Source organism: Bubalus bubalis, chromosome 13 (genome assembly GCF_019923935.1).
Source record: "Bubalus bubalis isolate 160015118507 breed Murrah chromosome 13, NDDB_SH_1, whole genome shotgun sequence".
NCBI classification, from domain to species: Eukaryota; Metazoa; Chordata; class Mammalia; order Artiodactyla; family Bovidae; genus Bubalus; species Bubalus bubalis.
In genome coordinates, this window is record NC_059169.1 from 48,479,996 (window position 1) to 48,505,891 (window position 25,896).

Genomic DNA, 25,896 nt, shown 5'->3' on the forward strand with positions numbered 1-25,896 from the left:
CTTTTAACATTTTTCAGTCCCTCTTCTTAGGTCACTATGGCCTGTGATTGAGACCACCTCAATGTTCCACTCAGCATGAGTAAACTTTAAACAAGTTTCTTTCAGACTATTAAGTCTCATGTCACCCTTTTCTTAGAGAATTTGCTTCATAAACTAGCAATTATAAATTATTTTTCTGCTTCTTTGAGATGTAAATCTCTTAGCATCTTATTAGGTTTTACAACTCAGAAATGTCTTTCCTGAAGCTAAGGACCTTGAAGTCATCTCTTTACAGTGTACAATAAAGAATGCTAGCACTCCTATCTTCCAGTATCTGTTCTGGTTTTATAATCTAGGCCCAGTAAAGTAAACTACATTTTATTTATTTTTTATTGATTGATTGATTTTTGGAGGCTAATTACTTTACAATATTGTATTTGTTTTGCCATGCATTGACATGAATCTGCCATGAGTGTACATGTGTTCCCGATCCTGAATACCCCCCCACCTCCTTCCCCATCCCACGCCTCTGGGTCATCCCAGTGTACCAGCCCCAAGCACCCTGTATCATGCATTGAACCTGGACTGGCGATCCGTTTCACATATGATAATATACATAGAATGGCAGTAAGCCCCATTTTAAACAACATCTATCCAATTAGCTTTTAATTTCCTCAGTGTAACCTTGCTTTTTAAATAAATAATTTCAATTAAGAACAAGAATGTGTGTGTGTGTGTCTGTGTGCTGTGCTTAGTCACTCAGTCCTGTCTGATCTCTGTGACACCATGGACTGTAGCTCACCAGGCTCCTCTGTTCATGAGGATTTTCCAGGCAAGAATATTGTAGTGAGTTGCCATGCTGTTCCTCCAGGGGATCTTCCCAACCCAGGGTTCAAACTCTGGTCTCCCATATTGCAGGCAGAGTTCTTTACCGTTTAAGCCACCAAGGAAGCCCAAGAACACTGGAGTGGGTGGTCTATCTCTTCTCTGGGGGAACTTCCTGACCCAGGAATTGAACTGGGGTCTCCTGCATTTCAAGCTTATCCTTTACCAGCTTAGCTACCCTGGAAGCTGATAGAGATAGAGAAAGTTAGATGGATAGATGTCTGCTACATCTACAAGAGTCCTGTTATATAAACAAGAAATTTAAAAGAGCAAAATAATGCTACAGATTTCATGAGGTAGAGTCCTTCATTCCATCATGGATAAGAAATAAATGGTAGCCATTGGGACATACATATCCTGACTCTTGATCATGACTTGCACTTAGTGCTTCCTCCAGGAAGACAGCATGTGTAACCATTTTCCCTGCCTTCCCACAGATGACACCATCTCATTTGTAGAAGAAACAATGAGGAGCCCTGTGTACCTGGTCAAATTATGATATTTTTTTTCACCATTTATATTACTTGAATTTTCTGTGTTGATCCTTTGACTTGAAGTATTAAATACTATCTTCTCAAAAGTCTGAATTTAAATTCCTTAAAATATGTGTGTTATTTGGTTTCAGTAGTACATACTTATTCTATTTTTTTATCTGTATCAATTTATTAAGTTGCAAAAAGTGTCTTGAATTCAAAATGGTACTAGTAAAATATTTTTCAATTATTCATTTTTATTGAGAATATCTTCATCTTTTATAAATAAGATAGCAATTCTAAATCTTATGAATTTCTTTCAAATACAGGACCAACTCAACCCTAAAACACATCTAGTTGGTGAGTCCCTCACTAGGAGGATAATCTTACACATATATTTATAATCATGGAACAGTTCTCCTGAGATTCCTATCTCTTACATTTCTCCTGGACATGCCAATATTTCTGGCCCATTTTTCCCTGGGTGTCTTCTTGCATACTACTTCTATGTTGGGAGAAACTGTTGGGTAGCTAAAAGATGCTTCAGATCAGATCAGATCAGTCCCTCAGTCGTGTCTGACTCTTTGCGACCCCATGAATCTCAGCATGCCAGGCCTTCCTGTTCAACACCAACACCCGGAGTTCACTCAGACTCATATCCATCAAGTCAGTGATGCCATCCAGCCATCTCATCCTCTGTCATTCCCTTCTCTTCTTGCCCCCAATCCCTCCCAACATCAGAGTTCTTTCCAATGAGTCAACTCTTCACATGAGGTGGACAAAGTACTGGAGTTTCAGCTTTAGCATCATTCCTTCCAAAGAAATCCCAGGGCTGATGTCCTTCAGAATGGACTAGTTGGATCTCCTTGCAGTCCAAGGGACTCTCAAGAGTCTTCTCCAATACCACAGTTCAAAAGCATCAATTCTTCAGCGCTCAGCCCTCTTCACAGTCCAACTCTCACATCCATACATGACCACAGGAAAAACCATAGCCTTGACTAGATGAACCTTTGTTGGCAAAGTAATGTCTCTGCTTTTGAATATGCTACCTAGGTTGGTCATAACTTTCTTTCCAAAGAGTAAGCGTCATTTAATTTCATGGCTGCAGTCACCATCTGCAGTGATTTTGGAGCCCAGAAAAATAAAGTCTGACACTGTTTCCACTGTTTCCCCATCTATTTCCAATGAAGTGGTGGGACCGGATGCCATGATTTTTGTTTTCTGAATGTTGAGCTTTAAGCCAACTTTTTCACTCTCCACTTTCACTTTCATCAAGAGGCTTTTTAGTTCCTCTTCACTTTCTGCCATAAGGGTGGTGTCATCTGCATATCTGAGGTTATTGATATTTCTCCTGGCAATCTTGATTCCAGCTTGTGTTTCTTCCAGTCCACGTTTCTCATGATGTACTCTGCATAGAAGTTAAATAAGCAGGGTGACAATATACAGCCTTGATGTACTCCTTTTTCTATTTGGAACCAGTCTGTTGTTCCATGTCCAGTTCTAACTGTTGCTTCCTGACCTGCATACAGATTTCTCAAGAGGAAGATCAGGTGGTCTGGTATTCCCATCTCTTTCAGAATTTTCCACAGTTTATTGTAATCCACACAGTCAAAGGCTTTGGCATAGTCAATAAAGCAGAAATAGATGTTTTTCTGGAACTCTTTTGCTTTTTCCATGATCCAGTGGATGCTGGCAATTTGATCTCTGGTTCCTCTTCCATTTCTAAAACCAGCTTGAACATCAGGAAGTTCACGGTTTGCATATTGATGAAGCCTGGCTTGGAAAATTTTGAGCATTACTTTACTAGCATGTGAGATGAGTGCAATTGTGTGGTAGTTTGAGCACTCTTTGGCATTGCCTTTCTTTGGGATTGGAATGAAAACTGACCTTTTCCAGTCCTGTGGCCCCTGCTGAGTTTTCCAAATAGGCTGGCATATTGACTGCAGCACTTTCACAGCATCATCTTTCAGGTTTTGGAATAGCTCAACTGGAATTCTATCACCTCCGCCTCCTTTGTTCATAGTGATACTTTCTAAGGCCCACTTGACTTCACATTCCAGGATGTCTGGCTGTAGGTCAGTGATCACACCATCGGGATTATCTGGGTTGTGAAGATCTTTTTTGTGCAGTTCTTCTGTGTATTCTTGCCATCTCTTCTTAATATCTTTTGCTTCTGTTAGGTCCATACCATTTCTGTCCTTTATTGAGCCCATTTTTGCATGAAATATTCCTTTGGTATCTCTGATTTTCTTGAAGAGATCTCTAGTCTTTCCCATTCTGTTGTTTTCCTCTATTTCTTTGCATTGATCATTGAAGAAGGCTTCTTTTTTATCTCTTCTTGCTATTAGAGAATGCCTTACAAAGACAGTCACATTTAGGTAAAATCCTGATGGCAATGAGAGAAAAAGAAAGACTAGTGAGTGGGTATTTAACATATATGCTTATATAACTTCTGGGCAGGGTACACCATGTGAAATGTCTAGCTGGATGAAGCACAAGCTGGAATCAAGATTGCTGGGAGAAATATCAATAACTTTAGATATGCAGATGACATCACCTTTATGGCAGAAAGTGAAGAGGAACTGAAAAGCCTCTTGATGAAAGTGAAATAAGAAATTGAAAAAGCTGGCTTAAAACTCAGCATTCAGAAAACTAAGATCATGACACCTGCCCCCATCATTTCATGGCAAATAGATGGGGAAACAATGGAAACAGTGAGAGACTTTATTTTGGGGGGCTGAAAATCACTGCAGATGGTGACTGCAGCCATGAAATTAAAAGATGCTTGCTCCTTGGAAGAAAAGCTATGACCAACCTAGACAGCATATTCAAAAGCAGAGACATTACTTTGCTGACAGAGGTCCATCTAGTCAAAGCTTTGGTTTTTCCAGTAGCCAGTGTGTAGATGTGAGAGTTAGACTATAAAGAAAGCTGAGTACCTAAGAGTTGATGCTTTTGAACTGTGGTGTTGAAGAAGACTCTTGAGAGTCCTTTGGACTGCAAGGAGATCAAACTCATCAGTCCTAAATGAAATCAGTCCTGAATATTCATTGGAAGGACTGATGCTGAAGTTGAAACTCCAATACTTTGGTAAACTGATGTGAAGAACTGACTCATTGGAAAAGACCCTGATGCTGGGAAAGTTTGAAGGCAGGAGGAGAAGGGGATGACAGAGGATGAGATGGTTTAATGGCATCACCAACTCAATGGACATTAGTTTGAGCATCTCCGTGAGTTGGTGATAGACAGGGAAGCCAGGGGTGCTACAGTCCATGGGGTCACAGAGAGTCAGACATGACTGAACGACTGAACTGAATTGTGAGTGGATAGTTGAATTACTTTCCAAGCAGGAAGGAATACCACTAAAGGAAAATTTCATAAGGCCATAACTTATCTGCAGAGGCTCAAGAAATAGAAAGAGGACCACATTACAGAGGTGACTGTTGCTGAAGTAAAGATGAGGTCAATGGGATAAAGGCTCAGGAGAATAAGCCTGATAGAATTTTTCAGGATATTTCCAGGACTTAGACTATTACTCTAAATGAGAGAGAAGAGGGCAGAAGAATAACAGTTAGGCTCCACTTTTAAGAGAACCACTCTGGCTGCTCTGATATAAATAGTCTCCGAGGATAAAAAACAGAACAATTAGCTAGGAAAACTTTGCATTAAAAAGTCAAGACATAATGGTTAATTGTCACCACTCTTTATGAGAGGAAAAGCAGATAGAAGTGAGAATTTGGCATTCACAATATTTTGAAGATTGAATGAATAAGAATTGCTGATACACTTACTGTATTTGGGCCTCAAGAAGAGTATTGAAAGTATGGACATTTACAGCAAGCCCCTGATTTGCACTATAGTATGGGATGGTTAAATTACCTTGCAAGTTAAACAAATCAATCTTATTACTCAATGGGAAAATTTGTGTTTGTTGCATGGCCTTTAACTTCTTTTAACAAAATGTTAAAACTCTTCTACTATCAGTTATAAATGTATGCAAAAATTTAAAAAAATCATGTATAGAAGTCAACATTTATTTATCACACTATAATATAAAATACTGGAAATATAAGGAATTAAAGTCTTCTTTCTTTGTAAAAAAGATAAGAAGTTTATGCAGTTTAAGCAATGTTTGCCTTCTCATTTGGAGAAGGCAATGGCACTCCACTCCAGTACTCTTCCCTGGAAAATCCCATGGACGGAGGAGCCTGGTAGGCTGCAGTCCATGGGGTCGCTAAGAGTCGGACACGACTGAGCGACTTCACTTTCACTTTTCACTTTCCTGCATTGGAGAAGGAAATGGCAACCCACTCCGCTGTTCTTGCCTGGAGAATCCCAGGGACGGGGGAGCCTGGTGGGCTGCCGTCTATGGGGTCACACACAGTTGGACACGACTGAAGTGACTTAGCAGCAGCAGCCTTCTCATTAAATACATTGAGATGAACTTCAAGCATTTTATACTCTGCACTTTCAATGTTACAAAATATCTCCAAGAGTTTCTTAAATATGAAGTTTATGCCAGTGTCAGTGAGTGGTGTTTCTTCATCCTTTTCATCACAATCACTTTTTTTTTTTTAAGTTATATTGATAAGTTTGACCTTACCAAATTTCTCTGGCTGCAAATCTAGAGTTTCTCTAATAGTGGTGATACTAAAATTTTTCCAATCATCTATTTCCTCTACAACTCCATTTACATTTGATTCAAATTTCACTTTCAGCATTCTGACTTTCAGATTCATTGCTGAACTTTTATGTTGCCTTATTCTCTGGAACTCTGCATTCCAGAGTATATTTTGGGAATATTTTCCCTTTCTCCATTGTCTTTTGTTTCTTCTTTCTTCACTTATTTGTAAAGCCTCTTCAGACAACCTCTTTGTGTTCTTTCAAGCCTTTTTTCTTGGGGATGGTTTCAGTCATTGCCTCCTGTACAATATTATGAATCTCTTTCATAGTTCTTCAGGCACTCTGTCTACCAGATATAATCCCTTGAATCTATTTGTTACTTTCACTGAATAATCATAAGAGATTTTATTTAGGTCATATCTGAATGGTCTTGTGGTTTTATGTACTTTCTTCAGTTTAAGGCTGAATTTTCCAATAAGGAGCTGATGCTCTGAGCCACTGTCAGCTACTGGTCTTGTTTTTGCTGAGTGTATAGAACTTCTCCATCTTCAGCTGAAAAAAAGTAATCAATCTGATTTTGGTATTGACCATCTGGTGATGTCCATGTTAGGGTTGTCTCTTGTGTTATTGGAAGGAGGTATTTGCTATGACCAGTTTGTTCTCATGACATAACTCTGTTGAATTGCCCTGCCCCATTTTGTGCTACAAGGAAAAACTTGCCTCTTACTCTAGGAATCTCTTGACATTCTACTTTTGTATTCTAATGCCCTATGATGAAAAGGACATCTTTTTTGATGTTAGTTCGAGCAGGCCTTGTAAGTCTTCATAGAAACAGTTAACATTAGCTTCATTAGCATCAGTGGTTGGGGTATAGATTTTGATTACCGTGATGTTGAATGGTTTGTCTTGGAAATGAACCAAGATCATTGTGTCACTTTTGAGATTACACCCAAGAACTGCATTTTGGCAGATGACACCATCCTCATGGCAGAAAGTGAAGAGGAACTAAAAAGCCTCTTGATGAAAGCGAAAGAGGACAGTGAAAAAGTTGGTTTAAAGCTCAACATTCAGAAAACAAAGATCATGGCATCTGGTCCCATCGCTTCATGGGAAATAGATGGGGAAACAGTGTAAGACTTTATTTTGGGGGGGCTCCAAAATCACTGCAGATGGTGATTGCAGCCATGAAATTAAAAGATGCTTTTTTCTTGGAAGGAAAGTTAAGACCAACCTAGATAGCATATTCAAAAGCAGAGACATTACTTTGCCAAAAGAGGTCCATCTACTCAAGGCTACGGTTTTTTCCAGTAGTCATGTATGAATGCGAGAGTTGGACTGTGAAGAAAGCTGAGCACCGAAGAATTGATGATTTTGAACTGTGGTGTTGGAGAAGACTCTTGAGAGTCCCTTGGACTGCAAGGAGACCCAACCAGTCCATTCTGAAGGAGATAAGCCCTGGGATTTGTTTGGAAGGAGATGCTAAAGCTGAAACTGCAGTACTTTGGCCACCTCATGCGAAGAGTTGACTCATTGGAAAAGACTCTGATGCTGGGAGGGATTAGGTATAGGAGGAGAAGGGGACGACAGAGGATGAGATGGCTGGATGGCATCACCAACTCAATGGACGTGAGTTTGAGTGAATTCCGGGAGTTGGTGATGGACAGGGAGGCCTGGCGTGCTGCAATTCATGGGGTCTCAAAGAGTCGGACACGACTAAGCGGCTGAACTGACTGACTGACTGCATTTTGGACTCGTTTGTTGAGCAGGAAGGCTCAGTTCATTTCAATCACTCAATCATGTCTGACTTTTTGTGACCCCCATGGAATACAGAATGCTAGGTTTCCCTGTCCATTACCAACTCCTGAAGTTTACTCAAACTCATGTCCATTGAACCAGTGATGCCATCCAACCATCTCATCCTCTATCATCCCCTTCTCCTCCTGCCTTCAATCTTTCCTAGCATCATTATCTTTTCCAATGAGTCAATTCCTTCCATCAGGTGGCCGAAGTATTGGATTTCAGCTTAAGCATCAGTCTTTCCAATGAATATTCAGTACTGATTTCGTTTAAGGTAGACTGGTTCGATCTCCTTGCCATCCAAGGGACTCTCAAGAGTCTTCTCCAACACCACAGTTCAACAAAATCAATTCTTTGGCGCTCAGGTTTCTTTATAGTCCAACTCTCACATCCGTACATGACTACTGGAAAAACCATAGCTTTGGCTCTACAGACACTTGTTGGCAAAGTAATGTCTCTGCTTATTAATATGCTGTCTAGGTTGGACATAAATTTTCTTCCAAGGAACAAGTGTCTTTTAATTTCCTGGGTGCAGCAGTCACCATCTGCTGTGATTTTGGAGCCCCCCAAGATAAAGTCTGACACTGTTTCCCCATCCGTTTGCCATGAAGTGATGTGACCAGATGGCATGATCTTAGTTTTCTGAACATTAGGTTTTAAGCCAATTTTTTCACTGTCCTCTTTCACTTTCATCAAGAAGCTCTTTATCTCCTCTTCACTTACTGCCATAAGGGTGGTGTCATCTGTGTATCTGAGGTTTTTTTATGTTTTTTTATGTTTGTCCCAGCAATCTTGATTCCAGCTTGTGCTTCTTCCAGCCCCAGCGTTTCTCATAATGTACTCTGCATATAAGTTAAATAAGCAGGGTGATGATATACAGCCTTGATGTACTCCTTTCCCTATTTGGAACCAGTCTGTTCTTTCATGTACAGTTCTAGCATGAGGGCTACTCCCTTTCTTCTAAGGGATTCGTGCCCAGAGTAGTAGATGTAATGGTCATCTGAATTAAATTTGCCCATTCTCGTCCAGTTTAGTTTCCTGATATGTCAGTGTTCACTCTTGCCATCTCCCACTTGAGCACATCCAACTTATTTTGATTCATTGACATAAGATTCCAGGCTCTTGTGCTATATTGCTCTTTACAGCATCGGACTTTGTTTTCACCACCTGACACACCCAGTACTGAGCATCATTTCTGTTTGTGTCAGCTGCTTAATTCTTTCTGAAACTATTAGTAATTGCCCTCTACTTTTCCCCCATAGTATATTGGACACTTTCCAACCTGGGAGTGGGGGTGGGGGTCAAGGGCTCATCTTCTGGTGTCATATCTTTTTGAATTTTCATACTGTTCATGGGGGTCTTGTGGTATTAAAACTGGAGTGTTTTGCCATTCCCTCCTCTAGTGGACCACATTTTGTCAGAACTCTTCATTATGACCCATTCATCTTGGGTGGCCCTGCACAGCGTGTTCACAGTTTCATTGAGTTATGCAAGCGATGAGAAGGCTGAAATCTATGAAAGTGAAAGTGAAGTCGCTCAGTCGTATCCGACTCTTTGCAACCCCATGGACTGCAGACTACCATGCTCCTCCATCCATGGGATTTTCCAGGCAAGAGTACTGGAGTGGGTTGCCATTTCCTTCCCCAGAGGATCTTCCCAACCCAAGGATCGAACCTGGGTCTCCCACATTGTAGGCAGATGCGTTACCATTTGAGCCACCAGGGAATGAGATCTATGAAGGGGTTTATTAACATTGGTAACTGAAACTCATGTTTACTATAAATCAGACTTTCCTATAATCTAGATAACAGACATGAAGAGGTCTATTAACATTGGTAACTGAAACTCATGTTTACTATAAATCAGAGTTTCCTATAATCTAGATAACAGACATTTCAGTTGCTGCTTTCAGATATATAAAGTGAAAGATACAGATATCTTGTATGTAGTCAAGAAACATATGTGAAAATTCTAGATGGTAAGATGGTAATTTTTCCAGGTAGGTGAGTTCATTCAAAACAAGATAGGAACAAAATAGAAAGCCCAGAGATAAATCCACATACATATGGACACCTTATCTTTGACAAAGGAGGCAAAAATATACAAAGAATTAAAGATAATCTCTTTAACAACTGGTGCTGGGAAAACTGGTCAACCACTTGTAAAAGAATGAAACTAGAGCACTTTCTAACACCATACACAAAAATAAACTCAAAATGGATTAAAGATCTCAATGTAAGACCAGAAACTATAAAACTCCTAGAGGAGAACATAGGCAAAACACTCCGACATACATCACAGCAGGATCCTCTATGACCCATCTCCCAGAATATTGGAAATAAAAGCAAAAATAAACAAATGGGACCTAATTAAACTTAAAAGCTTCTTCACAACAAAAGAAACTATAAGCAAGGTGAAAAGACAGCCTTCAGAATGGGAGAAAATAATAGCAAATGAAGCAACTGACAAACAACTAATCTCGAGAATATACAAGCAACTCCTACAGCTCAACTCCAGAAAAATAAATGACCCAATCAAAACATGGGCCAAAGAACTAAATAGACATTTCTCCAAAGAAGACATACAGATGGCTAACAAACACATGAAAAGATGTTCAACATTACTCATTATGAGAGAAATGCAAATCAAAACCACTATGAGGTACCATTTCACGCCAGTCAGAATGGCTGCGATCCAAAAGTCTACAAACAATAAATGCTGGAAAGGGTGTGGAGAAAAGGGAACCCTCTTACACTGTTGGTGGGAATGCAAACTAGTACAGCCACTATGGAGAACAGTGTGGAGATTCCTTAAAAAACTGGAAATAGAACTGCCTTATGATCCAGCAATCCCACTGCTGGGCATACACACTGAGGAAACCACAATTGAAAGAGACACATGTACCCCAGTGTTCATCACAGCACTGTTTATAATAGCCAGGACATGGAAGCAACCTAGATGTCCATCAGCAGATGAATGGATAAGAAAGCAGTGGTACATATACACAATGGAGTATTACTCAGCCATTAAAAAGAATACATTTGAATCAGTTCTAATGAGGTAGATGAAACTGGAGCCTATTATACACAGTGAAGTAAGCCAGAAAGAAAAACACCAATACAGTATACTACTGCATATATATGGAATTTAGAAAGATGGTAACAATAACCCTGTATATGAGACAGCAAGAGACACTGATGTATAGAACAGTCTTTTGGACTCTGTGGGAGAGGGAGAGGGTGGGATGATTTTGGAGAATGGCATTGAAACATGTATAATATCATATATGAAATGAGTTGCCAGTCCAGGTTCGATGCACGATACTGGATGCTTGGGGCTGGTGCACTGCGACGACCCAGAGGGATGGTATGGGGAGGAAAGAGGGAGGAGGGTTCAGGATGGGCAACACATGTATACCTGTGGCGGATTCATTTTGATATATGGCAAAACCAATACAATATTGTAAAGTTAAAAAATAAAAAGAAACAGTTAAAATAAAATTTTCATAGTTGGAGAATTGCAAATACATTTTATTGCAACATTTCATTAAAGATTTACATTCTAAGAATTTTTAGAAACTAAAAAAAAAAAAGATAGGGCTTATATAAATTAGAAATGTCTACTATTGGAATAGTTGCCTCTGAAATAAGTAAAAGTTCAATTAATAGACATTTTCTAACAGATACTGGATAACCATTTTTTGTCCGATACTATTATATGGAGTGTTATATGGCCAACACCAAAATAAATTAAATAAAAATTTCAACCAACTAACATTTAGGTTCTCATCTAGCTGGAACATGTTTTCTTATTTCCAAAGTACATTTGATTTGATGGAACCATACTACGCAGAGACATCTACTCCATTTCCTGTAGGGAGAAGAAAAGAAGCTCTTTTTGACAAATACAATAGGCCATTCAAATTTTTGTAGATGCTAAGAAATTTTTATTATCTAGGCATGACTTTTAAAATCAGTTACTGGAAATGTGAAAAACTTAGTCAACAAACCAACAGGGTGCCTAAAATATATACTGTTTCAATAAGTAGAAATTATTATTTTCTCAAGATTGGAAACAATTTTCAATAGCTGATTTGTGCATGTTCCATGACATATCTGTAGTACACATGTATATATGTTCTTATAAACTGTAAAGCAAAATATATCCTATTAAGTATGCAAGAGATTAATTTTATGATATGTGTCATAGAATCAACAGTTAAATTTTTTCATTATATTTTAATATAAATAATACTATTTTCACTTTATCACCTCAAGGGTGAAAGAAATATTGGTTTGTTCTTTACAGCCTGAACTTTAGAAGTTCATGCTTATTGTATCTAAAAATTCACTCCACGTCACTTTAATAAAATTTTGAAACATCTTCTGTTTGTGGCATACTTTATAAATCATTGACAATGTGTATACATTAGAAAGAACAAGTGCTAATCTTATATTGGGGAAACTTTAGCTTTAAACTTAAAAGTATTCCAGTTATATAGTTATTTTGAAAATCATCCTACAAGATACAAAACAGAGCAATGACTGATTTTTATTTCAATTTTTAGATGGCTGAAGCTCATGAGAATTAAACAACTTTTTACAAATCCATAGTTAGTGACAGAGTCCTGGCAAATGTTCCAGTTCTCACTTCATAGTGATGTGCTAACAAAGAAGGCAACAAGAAAGAATTGAAAACTTCATAAGCATGGGGATGGTTTGGATTTAAAAGGCATAGTCAGTAGTATAATGCAATTTATATCTGGGAGAATGAAAGAAAATTCAATAGCTCAAGCTTAGCACAATCTAGTAGTGATTAAGCACATACAGAGGATGAATTCTGGATCAGCAATGTCCCTGAATCAGGTGCAACCTAAAAGAACATAATGAAATCTTGAAGTGAAAAATTATTCCTGTTTATGGAAGTGTTTAAGGAAGAATAAAAAATGTTTCATATGATATTTAATTATTTAGAATACAATGAACAAACCAAAAAGACAAATAAAGACCTTTAATATACATGATGAAAGAAAGATATATTATGCAATCTCTATTTCATATGAATTGCTCTAAAAATGACAAATATTTATTTTTATTTACATTCATTAAATATCATTAAAGAATCATTTTTATTACTCATTTATTGTCAAACAAACCTCAGAATACTTTTTTGAAACAAGCTTTGCTACATCAAAACTTCAAACCAAAGTCTTATACACACACCTACAAACACTATGTTGAGCTTGAAGTTACTGAATGGGTTTCAAATTGTCATAAAAGGAATGCATCTCAATATGTGTAATAGAGCATAATATTTTTTTGCAAAATAACTATCCATACATTGTTGTCTGGATTGTGTTACTGCAATGTTTCCCAGAGTTTTTCTAAATTCTTTCCTCCCTAAAACACCTTTTTAGATATTATTTTCCCTGTTTCCTCCATGAAATTTTAATATCACAGATATAGTGTATATCTATTTATGTACTGTGGCCTTCCTGAAGGTCACAAATCCCAATAAAAGACAAGCCCCTTCAAAAAATAATTTTTCTTTCCCTTGGGGTGACACTGTCCAGGTTGAAAATACATCTGATACAGCATTCAGATTTACAAGTATAGAAATTCTGAGAAAAATACTCTGATGGATTATATAAATGCACCGTCACTATTATGAAATTCACAGTTGCCTGGTTGGTTCTGGTCAAACACTAGGTAGTAAATTCAGCACAATCTGGATAGTCATCAGGTCATAGTTTTACTCTTTGTTATATAATTATCATTTTTCCCAGTTCTAAATTGTGAGATATATGAATTTCATCTATAAATACTACTGTTCTTCATTGAAATATATCACTGTTACTATGGGAACATAAGAATTTATAGAAATGTGTACATATCAAAGTCAAGTTTTCATGTAAAAATAAAAAAAAAGTTATTTTACCTCCAAGAGAAAAAATGCACAACTAACGGATCTATTTTATCTTAAGCCTATTTTCTGAATGTAAACATACCCTTATTTCTCCATTTGAAAACTATAAAGTTAAGTGCAATTATGTATAAATTCATAATTTCAGTGACAATGTTATTTTGCATGCACTTATGTACTAATAGGGACAATATAAACTATAGGAAAAAAACTAAGATAAAGAGTGACACATAATTAACACTTAAAAAAAAAACATAGCTAATTAGAGATGCTCAGTATCTTTCTGCTCTCCTCTGTAATCAGCTTCTTGCAATCAAAATCTCATATTTTTTAATTCCCATAAACCAGTGATATATTCAAATCGAATTTCTCTCATGCTGAGCCCTGTACATGTTCCTTTCGTGCATATTTCCTTCTTGGCTCACAGTGGTTCAAGATGTAAAACTTTGGTAAGGAGGGAAGACATGGTGCAGTTGTAAGTGAGGTAATACACATGCTGTTCTTAAAAGATTACCATTTCATTAACTAAAGTTTATATAATCATGATTTATATGTCTTCATACATTGGGTTGAAATCATATATAATGCTTGCTCCTGGTGCTTAATAAGAGAAGAAACATGAACACGGACATCCTTTTATATTCACACCACCAAACACATACAATAAAAAAATCTAAATAGTATCAAATTTGCCTATTTCTAGAACTTCATGAGTAACTTTATCTACCAGTTCTTACTTAGTCCTTACAGCATTATAAATTAGAATTATTAGAATTATTATATCTCCTTTGCATAAAAAAAAGAAGTCCTAGATAGGTTAGTTTATCTATGTGTTCCTAAATGAAGAAACCAATATTCTAGGCAAGATACATATCATTCAAGAGCGTATGCAAACATTCTTAAATCAAACAGAAAAATATGGCATTCTAAGTATGCCATTAATGTCAGACTTGGTTTAAAAATGCATTTTGGCAATGCATGCAATTTCATCCCCTCATCAAATCCTAGTGAGATGGTAAATACATGCATGATTGTACTTAAAGTTGAGCACATAATTGGCATGAAAAACTCATGTAATTTTACCATTAATTTTCCAGAAATTTTAGTGAATTGTTTTAGAATTTGGAGGTAAGTGGAGTCAAATTGGCTGAGAAATAAGAAAGATAGAATAAAATAAGGGCTACAAAAATACATATTCATGAATAAGGACTCTATTTCAGATAACATCTGTAATATAAAGTATTTGAAACATCCTGAAATAAAATAATCAAAACAATTTAATGGAAACATGAACAAGTCAGAGAAAAATGCAGTCCCCAAAACAATAAAACATACATGACATATAAATCTTAAAATGCATTGTAAATACTCATTGGTATCAGAAACAAGTTAAAACAATAATTATTATTGTTGAAAGAATGATTTTTCTCCCATTCTATTGGCAAAAATTAAAACTTGATTAGTTGATTCTACCTAAATTAATTTTAGATGTGAGAATTAATTCTATTAATGTCACTGATGGACATGAAAAGCAGTACAGTCAAAGATATGTAACCACATTGGCTGTATTAATCAAAATTTAAGTGAATGTTTCTGTCACTCTAGAAATTGTCTATCTAGGGATCTATCCTGCAGACAAAACTGTATATGTATTTAAGTATGCTAGTTGCAGCATTGTTTGTAATAAAAAAAAAAAAAAAGAAAGAAAGAAAGAAAGAAAATATGTGTGGAATGTTATACCAGGGTGACAGTGAATGATGTATGTATCCATATACTGACATGAAAGACAATCATAAGAAATTTCGCTTAAAAATAACAGTAACCTAACTGCATATATCGGATAAGGCAATGGCAACCCACTCCAGTACTCTTGCCTGGAAAATTTCATGGACAGAGGAGCCTGGCGGGCTGCAGTCCATGGGGTGGGGAAGAGTCAGACACGACTGAGCAACTTCACTTTCACTTTTCACTTTCATGCATTGGAGAAGGAAATGGCAACCCATTCCAGTGTTCCTGCCTGGAGAATCCCAGGGACAGTGGAGCCTGGTATGCTGCCACTTATGGGGTCACACAGAGTTGGACACGACTGAAATGACTTAGCAGCAGCAGCAGCAGCAACTGCATATATAATTCCACTTATGTTTTCTAGTTTGTGAACACAAAGACACACAAAAACCTGTGTAAAAAAATGTCCAGGAGAATATACATCAAATTGTTTAGAGCCTTAAGAGGAGAGGAAAGGCTTGATGTTGAGTACATAAAGCTAAGAAGCTTTTTCTTTTCTTATGTCTGCATTGATAAGTATCTTAATATTATTAGGAATTAGTATATTATAATTACAGTAATAAATGCATATTTTCGGAAATTAAATTAAATAAACAATGTAAGATGATACGGCTTCCCAGGTGGAGCTCATGGTAAAGAATCAGTCTGCCAATGCAGGAGATGCCAGAGATGCAAGTTTAATCCCTGGATCAGGAAGACCGCCTAGAGAAGGAAATAGCAACCTACACCAGTATTCTTGCCTGGGAAATTCAATGGACAGAGGAGTCTGGTGTGCTACAGTCCACCAAGTCGCAAGAGTCAGACATGACTGAACACACACACCATCTATGTAAGATGATAGATGTATTAACTAGCTTTATTGTGTTAATAATTTCACAATATGTACATCTTTTGAATCATCACTTTTATACCTTAAACTTACACAATGTATTACATGAATTACATCACAATCAGTTCAGTTAAGTTCAGTCGCTCAGTCGTGTCCGACTCTTTGCGACCCCATGAATCGCAGCACACCAGGCCTCCCTGTCCATCACCAACTCCTGGAGTTCACTCAGACTCACGTCCATCAAGTCGGTGATGCCATCCAGCCATCTCATCCTCTGTCATCCCCTTCTCCTCTTGCCCCCAATCCCTCCCAGCATCAGAGTCTTTTCCAATGAGTCAACTCTTCGCATGAGGTGGCCAAAGTACTGGAGTTTCAGCTTTAGCATCATTCCTTCCAAAGAAATCCCAGGGTTGATCTCCCTCAGAATGGACTGGTTGGATCTCCTTGCAGTCCAAGGGACTCTCAAGAGTCTTCTCCAACACCACAGTTCAAAAGCATCAACTCTTCAATGCTCAGCTTTCTTCACAGTCCAACTCTCACATCCATACATGACCACTGGAAAAAACCATAGCCTTGACTAGACGGACCTTTGTTGGAAAACTGGAAAAATAATTTCTACTATATTACATTTTACTAATACAGTATTTTTGCACATTTTCTTTGTGACCATCAAGCTCCATATTTCTTACTAAAACCTGTATGTTTGCACCACATAGGTGAAGATACACTCATTTAAAGAATTGACAGAAATAAGGGTATTTCCTTCATGGCAGTTTCATAAGTAATTCCCTCTTCATTTAGTACAGATTTAATTTCTTAGGTGGAGTTGCACTTAGAATACAGGAGTAAGTTGCCATTCCCTTCTCTATGGGATCTTTCCAACTCAGGGATTGAACCTGGTCTCCTGAATTGCAGAGAGATTCTTTACCATCTGAGCCACCAGGGAAGACCACTAATTCAGCAGTTCTGTTTAATTAGACTCTTGACTACCCTTGAGTCACCAGGGAAGTGCTAATTATATATTCTAATATATAATATATAATTCTAAATATATATATATATAAAATCTAATTCCAAAGTATAATATATAATTCTAAAGTTAACCCTGAAAATTCAGTGATTATTGATGTTAATGTCAGTATGGTAAAATTTTAATTGGTGACTTAAATACACATAGGATTACTACACTGTTTACTAACAATTAAAGCTGTTATGAGGTTTCCTAATTCTACAGGTTAAAATGACAAAATAAATATGCTCAGATTTGGAGTGTGGATATATGAAGGTATATTGTATATGTAAGTGTGTGGTAGAGTGATATAAAGAACACTAAATATTTTCTAATTTTGATAATCAATAGTTTTATACAATGTAAACTATAATTCATATTTTATTTTTAGGTTGGTGCAAAAGTAATTGCGGTTTCAGATTGTGAATTTTAAATCATTATACTTAGGTTCAAACACATCCTTATTAATCAAAATAAGAACTTTTATAGTCAGCACAATTTTGCCAATGAGATAAAGGTTTATTTCTGTAGTGTAAAAATTCGTGCTTTGGAATTTGATGAACCCTTGGAAAGCATTTTTGCCTCCTGCTGGTTGAGGAAGCATTTTCCCTGTGAATAGTTGTCAAGATGATTGAAGAAGTGTAGTCAGTTAATGAGTGGTCAGGAGATTATGGTGGATGAAGCAAAACTTTGTAGCCCAATTTGTTCAACTTTTGAAGCATTGGTTGTGTGATGTGTTCGGGTGTTGTCATGGAGAAGAACGGGTCCCCTTCTTTTGACCAAAATCGGCTGCAGGTGTTGCAGTATTTGCTTCATCTCATTGATTTGCTGAGCACACTTCTCAAATGTAATGGTTTCACTGTGATTCAGAAAGCTGTAGAGGATCAGACACCACTAAAGAGTTACCATGACCTTTTTTTTTTGATGCAAGTTTGGCTTTGGGAAGTCCTTTGGAATTTCTTCTCAGTCCAATCACTGAGCTGGTCATCACTGGCTCTATAAAATCTACTTTACATCTCACATCTGATCAAGAAATGGTTCATTGTTATTGCATAGAAAAAGAGAAAATGACACTACAAAATGTCGGCTTTTAAAATTTTCGGTTGGCTCATGAGTCACCCACTTGTCAAGCTTTTTCACCTTTCCAGTTTGTTTCATATGCCGAACAACCATAGAAAGGTTGATGTTGAGTTCTTCCACAACTTATCCTGTAATTGTAAGAGAATCAGCTTTGATATTTGCTCTCAATTGGTCATTATGAACTTCCAATGACTGGTCACTGTGCTCCTCATCTTCAGTGTTCTTGTTTTCTTTGCAAAATGTCTTCAACCACCACTGCCCTGTACATTTGTTAACAGTTCCTGGGCCAAATGCACTGTTGATGTTGCAAGTTGTCTCTGCTGTTTTGTAACTCATTTTGAACTCGAATATGAAAATTGCTCAGATTTGCTTTTTTTGTCTCACATCATTTCCATTGTCCAAAATAAACAAAAAATAAACAGCAAGTAATGTCATTAGCAAAAAATATAAAGCAAGAAATGTGCATTAAAATGATATATAACAACAATATTTATTAAGAATGTATTCTAATATAAAATGGTAAATTTCAACAATGCAAACAAAGCTGCAGTTATGTTTCCACCAACCTAAAACAAGTTTCTTACTTTTAAATTTTGTTTCTATAAATTGCCAGATATACATCCAGAAACATTTAAAGAAACTTATTCAGATTAAATCTGAAACAATTTAATGTGAAAGAATTTATCCTTTATTCTCAAAAAACATAAGCAACAAAACATGTTTTAAAAATTAAATACCTTCACTAAACATCGGTGCTACATTTTATTGGGGTTTGATATATAATGCTCTAGCCAAGCTAAATATTTGTAAGGACAAATTTAATTCATCTTAAATTAAACTTAAAATTAGAATCCAAAAAATATTGTTTTTAAGTAAGATGGATTCAACTTGTCCTATCTCAGCAACCATTATCTATATTCCTCCATTTCAACATTATTTTACTGTCTATATAAATGGTTATAATATCTTCTTTTCCTTTAATACACTTTAAAGAGAAGTGTCATTCTTACTGCTTCAGAACAGGAAATTTGAATGCTGAGGCTCTGCCAAGATTCATAATAACATCACATTGTTTCTGATGTGCTTACAATATTAACAGGCTGCCATAAAACAATTTATAACTCAAAGGCTTAAAATCCATTCCCTGTGAAACATACCTGCGGATGACTCACTTGCAAATGATCTAATTTTCAGGGTTATTTGAGTTTCCATATTGAACATTTTATATTAGATCCATCTTTTAATCAGAGCATATACTATGTCATATCTATGAATTGTAACCAATGAGTGTTTGCATATTGATTGTTCAGAACTCAAAATACATTTTCTCATGAAGCAGTAGTTTGGTTTCAGGATGTTGGGCACAAAAATCCTATAAAGTGGCTAAAAATAATAACTCAAATTTTCATTCCTAAGAACAGAAGCTGTTGATATAAGTGAATAAATTTTGATATAAGTGAATAAAAATTAAAAAAAGGGCAAAGAGAAATAAAAGTTTTTCAATATATGTCCTGATCTTAAATTCTTTTTCACATATTAGATTGCTTAAGTTTGGGAAAATTACTTAATTTTTCTGGTCTTAGTTTGAAAAACAGGCTTATAATACTATTTTGAATATTTCTAGGATATTTAATGCATGATGCATCTTGATATACATCCCTAAAGTTTTTTATGAGTTTTGCTATAAATCTCTTTCTTCATAAATTCAAATTTTAATTAAATCAACTATGTAGAAATATAAAAAACTTTCTGATTGTATGGATTCAACATTTTGAATATACTTCACTGTAGTTCAGCTGGTAAAGAATCCGCCTGCAATGTGGGAGACTTGGGTTTGATCCCTAGGTTGGGAAGCTCCCCTGGAGAAGGGAAAGTCTACCCACTGCAGTATTTTGGCCTGGAAAATTCCATGGACTATACAGTTCGTGGGGTCACAAAGAGTCTGACATGACTGAGTGACTTTCACTTTCACTTTCAGGAAGCATGATGGATTATTTTCCAGAGATATGTTATGTATCAAAAAGATAAAACATATCCTTGTCTTCATAGAAGCTTGTTATTTCAGGTATAATCAATCCCTGGATCTATTATTTACTATTTATATAATTTGTCACTACCAAAGGGTGAGAGGTGGGGAGGATGATGAAGGAGAACAAATTTAAAATTTTAAAATTCAAATACAATTTGTTAGTTGTCCAAGCATTTTTAGATTTCATATATGAGACCTATCACTAATGGTGGTATGGTTTTTATTCCACCTCCAAGTGTGATACTAACCTCAAAAAAAAAAAAACAAAAAACACCTCTATAAAGTTGAAATTTACTTGAGAGGCATTTGGTAGCATTTGAAAAAGAATCAACGTATAGGAGAATATACTTCATAAAAAATACATCTCATAAGACTGATGCTTGCTTATCTTGGCTAAAAGCACTTTGGACAGTGGATTCATTTTATTTGTTTTTTCAACTTGGTTAATGCACAAAAAACCAAGTTTTATTGTTGATGCTTATGGTTGCCTTTTTCTCCCACATCGCACCTCTGACTAATGGCTAGGCACAGAAAGATAGAAAAAATTGTTAGTAAGAATGATATTTGAAGCTCTTGAAGGAGATAAAATCCTTTTAGCAAGGTAAATGGCCTATGACAATATCTGTAGATAGTTGTTATTTTGACTACAGCACGCATCAGGCAATTGAGGATGGTATAAGGAGTACATCCCAAGGTTGTTTTATGATACACAATGCTCCATTAAAATCAGTCCTTTATGAAACTAAAACCATGTGACTTTGTAAGATTTTATTTTCATTCTAAAGTGAATGCATTTCAAGCACAATGTTTTCTCCAATTATATAAGTGCAATGCATCTTTCTATTTAGTCACCTTTTTGCATTCAATCATCTTTTATGCTTATTCTGGAAGCTGGAGCTTACCATATTCAAAGTTTATTATGCTAACAAATTATCATTAACACAAAGATTTTTTAGCAGGATGAGAGTCATTTTAAGTTTTCTTTATAATCAATAAGATAAGCAGAGAAACTGAATCACCAGTAAGCTTTTTTAGTTCTACAACAGTAAATACTCACAGTGAATATATAAACAGAATCAGGTTTGGACCATAAAAAAAGGAAATGTTTCCTTGTTGGTTTTTTAAAGGTGACTTTCCTTTTAAAATTCTTATTATCATTGCTAAAATTTTACACACCTTAGAGATTCAATAAATGTTCCTTTTTGATGAAGATAGGCTTGCTGTAAAGAATGTAAAAAAGATTAAAACTCAAACTCTCTTCTGACCAAGAAAACTTACAGCAGAAATCTTTATGTTGATACATCTACCTCAAAAAGAAATGTATTCCCTAGATTTTATTGAAAGGTTTGGAGCTCAGTTTGTCATATCTTATCAATTTTTATGCACTATATATTTGTAAACTGAAATAATGGCATTGATCATGTAGAATTTATACTTGCTTATGTTATTTCATAAAAATAAATTAAATATTAAGATTTCAAGGTTTGCAATATGGTTTTGCAATGTTTACAACTTTTAACAGAAATGAATAAATTACCGATTTATTTGTCTGGATTTACCTGGTGGCTCAGACAGTAAGGAGTCTGCCTGCAACGAGGGATATCCAGGTTCGATTGTTGGGTTGGGAAGATCACCTGGAAAAGGAAATGGCAACACACTCCAGTATTCTTGCCTGGAAAATCCCATGGAAGGAGGAGCCTGTCAGATTACAGTCCATGGGGTCGCAAAGCAGCTGAGCGACTTCACTTTCATTTTGTCTGGATTAACTTGTGGATGTGTACATATATCATGGCTATACATACATATATATATATATATATATATATATATACACATATTCAAGAAAACACATATTATACATATGCTGTGCTGTGTTATGCTAATTTGCTTCAGTTGTGTCCATCTTTTTGCAACCCTATGGACTGTAGCCCGACAGGCTCCTCTGTTCATGAAATTGTTCAGGTAGGACTACAGGAGTGGGTTGCTGTGCCTTCCTCCAGTTGATCTTCTTGACCCAGGAATTGAACCCGTGTCTCTTAAATCTCCTGCAGTGGCAGGGGTTTTCTTTAATACTAGCACTTCCTGAGAATATATATGTTATTTTATTGCTTATCCTCTTGTAATATGAATATTCCTGAGAGGTCAATATTATTGAAACACATACAGAAGTGTTTCCTTAATTTATAGTATAAACTATATGAGTTGGAATATATTAGAATTTATATGTTAGCCTGAGTGTTGGCTTGTTAGGAAATAATATATAGTGTCCTATGATGTTAAAGTGCTTCCCAGGTGGCTCAGTGGTAAAGAATCCACCTGCCATGCAAGAGATATGGGTTCAATCTCTGGGTAAGGAAGATCCCCTGTAGAAGGAAAGAACAACCCACTCCAGTATGGTTGCCTGGGAAATCCCATGTACAGAGGAGCCTGGCAGACTACAGTCCATGAGGTCACAAAATAATTGGACCTGACTTAGTAACTAAACAACAAAATAATGTTAAATGAATTAAAATTACTTTTGACTTCTGAAAATTAAAAATCACTCAAGTTAAGGCACATCATAATATTATCATCACATTTTAATTTGAACTTAAAATTATAACATTTATCATAAAATTCAAATATATTCATCAAACTGGACTGCTGGTATTTTTGGCCATTTCCAAAATTCGGATTAATTCCCAAAGGACTACGTTTTGCCCCTATTTAACAAGAGTAAACATTAAAGCTCTGTTATTAATCATTGACGTCTCCTTGCTTCCTTAGCTTTCCCAAATATAACTCTATACTACACTTTCATTTTTGTTAAACAGTATCTTCAGTAGGAGCTTCTCCCCTTGGTTCAGTGGTAAAGAATCCACCTGCAATGCAGGAATCACAGAAGACTCAGGTTCAATCTCTGGGTCTGAAAGATCCCTTGATGAGGACATGGCAACCCACTCCAGTAGTCTTGCCTGGAGAATCCCATAGACAGAGGAGCCTGGTGGGCTACAGTCCAGAGGGTCACAAAGAGTCAGTCATGTCTGACTGAAGTGACCTAGCATGCATGCACATCTTCAATTACTTCATTTTGACTGGTTCCATTTTTTTTTTTTTTCTATTTTATAATCAACTTCAATCATCTCTCATCTAGAAAGGACTAGCCATACTCATGTCTCTCCTCAAATTACCACTTTACTTTGCTGACCAGATTTCTTAAGAAATTAATATCCAGTGCCTCTGCTCTTATTCCCTTAGGTCCTTCAGAGAAGTCTGGCTTTGGTCACCAACACAATTGTGAAATTGCTTTTACCAGACATACCAGTGACCAAGAGCTGAATTGAAGGTGATCTAATCAGATTTCATTCTATTTTACTTTCTGAAACATTTTAGTCTTTTGACTAAATTCTTTGGAATCAAAGAGTCTCTGTGCAAAAACCATTTGTATTATTACTTGTGCATACATTTTTGTTCTTTTAATTTACTTTGGATTCTCATTCTTCTCATACGGGACTAGTGCCCTACTCCTTGGTTGACTAAAGTAATTACACATGATAATACATAAAAAGAATATTTCATAGTATCTGATACACATCAAGCACTCAAGAAATGTTAACTACCCTTCCTTTCTAAAGTGATGTTTATATTTAACTCCTTTCACTCTATTTTTCTTTTCACCCAATCATGCTAAGTCACTTCAGTTGTGTCTGACTCTTTGTGACCTAATGGACTATAGCCCCTCAGATTCCTCTGTCCATGGGATTTCCTAGGCAAGAATACTGAAGTGGGCTGCCATGCCCTCCTCCAAGAGATCTTCCCGACCCAGGAACTCAACTAAAAGTTCTTGTCTCCTGCATTGGCAGAAGGGTTCTTTACTACTACCACTACCTGGGAAGCCATTTCACCCAATATTTGTATTGCACTTGAAATGTGTAATTCAACTGTATAGTCAAAGCTATTTCCAGTAGTCATGTACAGATGTGAGAGTTGGACCATAAAGATGGCTGAGTGCCAAATAATGTCTGCTTTGAACTGTGGTGTTGGAGAAGGCTCTTGAGAGTCCCTTGGATAGCAAGGAGATCAAACCAGTCAATTCTAAAGGAAATCAACCCTGAATATTCATGGGAAGGACTCATACTGACGCTGAAGCTCCAATACTTTGGCCACCTGATGCAAAGAGCCGACTCATTGGAAAAGACCCTGATTCTGGGAAAGACTGAAGGCAGCAGAAGGGGATGATGCAGGATGAGATGGTTGGATGGCATCGCTGACTCAATGGACATGAATTTGAGCAAGCTCTGTGAGATGGTAAAGGACAGGGAAGCCTGGCATGCTGCAGTCCATGGGGCCGCAAAGAGTTGGACATGACTGAGTGACTGAATAACAATTCAACTGTAGATACACATTAACCAAAGACCATCAGAAACACAGTTGTTAGCAAATTAGATTCTCTACTTCCTGGAACAAAGGAGATATTTAATATAACTATTTCATAGCATAGAAAGGGTACTAGATGTACTAGAAAGGTTTGTGCTCGAGTTAGTTGTAGGAGAGTCTTGAAAGGAATGGTTCAGAGGTCAGTGGACTTAAATTGTAGTTCTAAACAAAGAAAACACAAAGGAGAACAAACAGAAGCTATTCTTTCAAAGTTGTTTATAACAAAGGAGTTGGGCAGAATCACTTAAAGTTTAGTGGTTCATCGGCAGGCACCCAGTGAGAAAGCATTCATTCTTTTCTTTATAGAGAGAAATAAAGGAAAGTCTTCAATTTTCCTCTGATAGGAGGCTGTTTGCATGAGGAAACTGAGGGCAATGTGACTAGAAGTTGGGCATTTATGTAAGTGGTTTGCGGACCACTTTTGGTTTTCTCTGGTCCTCAGGAGCAGGGAAGAAAACTGGGAAAGCTGACAGTCACTGTTTTGGACTGACTGCTGCAGAGGTGGGCTTGGCTCACTCGTTAGGCTGTTGCAGAATTTGTGAATCAGAGTTCTGTTGTCATATATGGCTGATAAGTATCTGTTTTTATATTCAGTCTCTAAGAACCCATGAATTTGTGCTGAGTAAATCTTAGGTCAAGTTCTCTATGATCATCTTGGACCCTATGCCTCTGGAAGGACTGCTTTAAGAAAAAAAAATGAGTTAGATATTTTGCAATGAACATGGTGACTTTGATTTGATTCAGTTTACTATTTTGAGAACCATGGTATAGTGGACAAGCTGTGGTTTATTTTTCAATTCTCAGTTCTCTTTTAACAGTTTAGCAGCCAGCAGGTCAGGGTTTCACTTATCAAAGACCACAATTAAGATATATGCATCTGGATATTACAAAAGCATCTCAAAACAAATGAATAAGCTGTCCACTCATACCTGGAAAATATTTTTACTTACATTTAAGTACAGAGTACTCACCATTCCCCTTATTCCTTGAGTTTTATTTGTACTGATATAGTCAAGGTTTTAGCTATCTCTTGAATGAACAATTGTAATATACCCCTAAGTGGTGTATG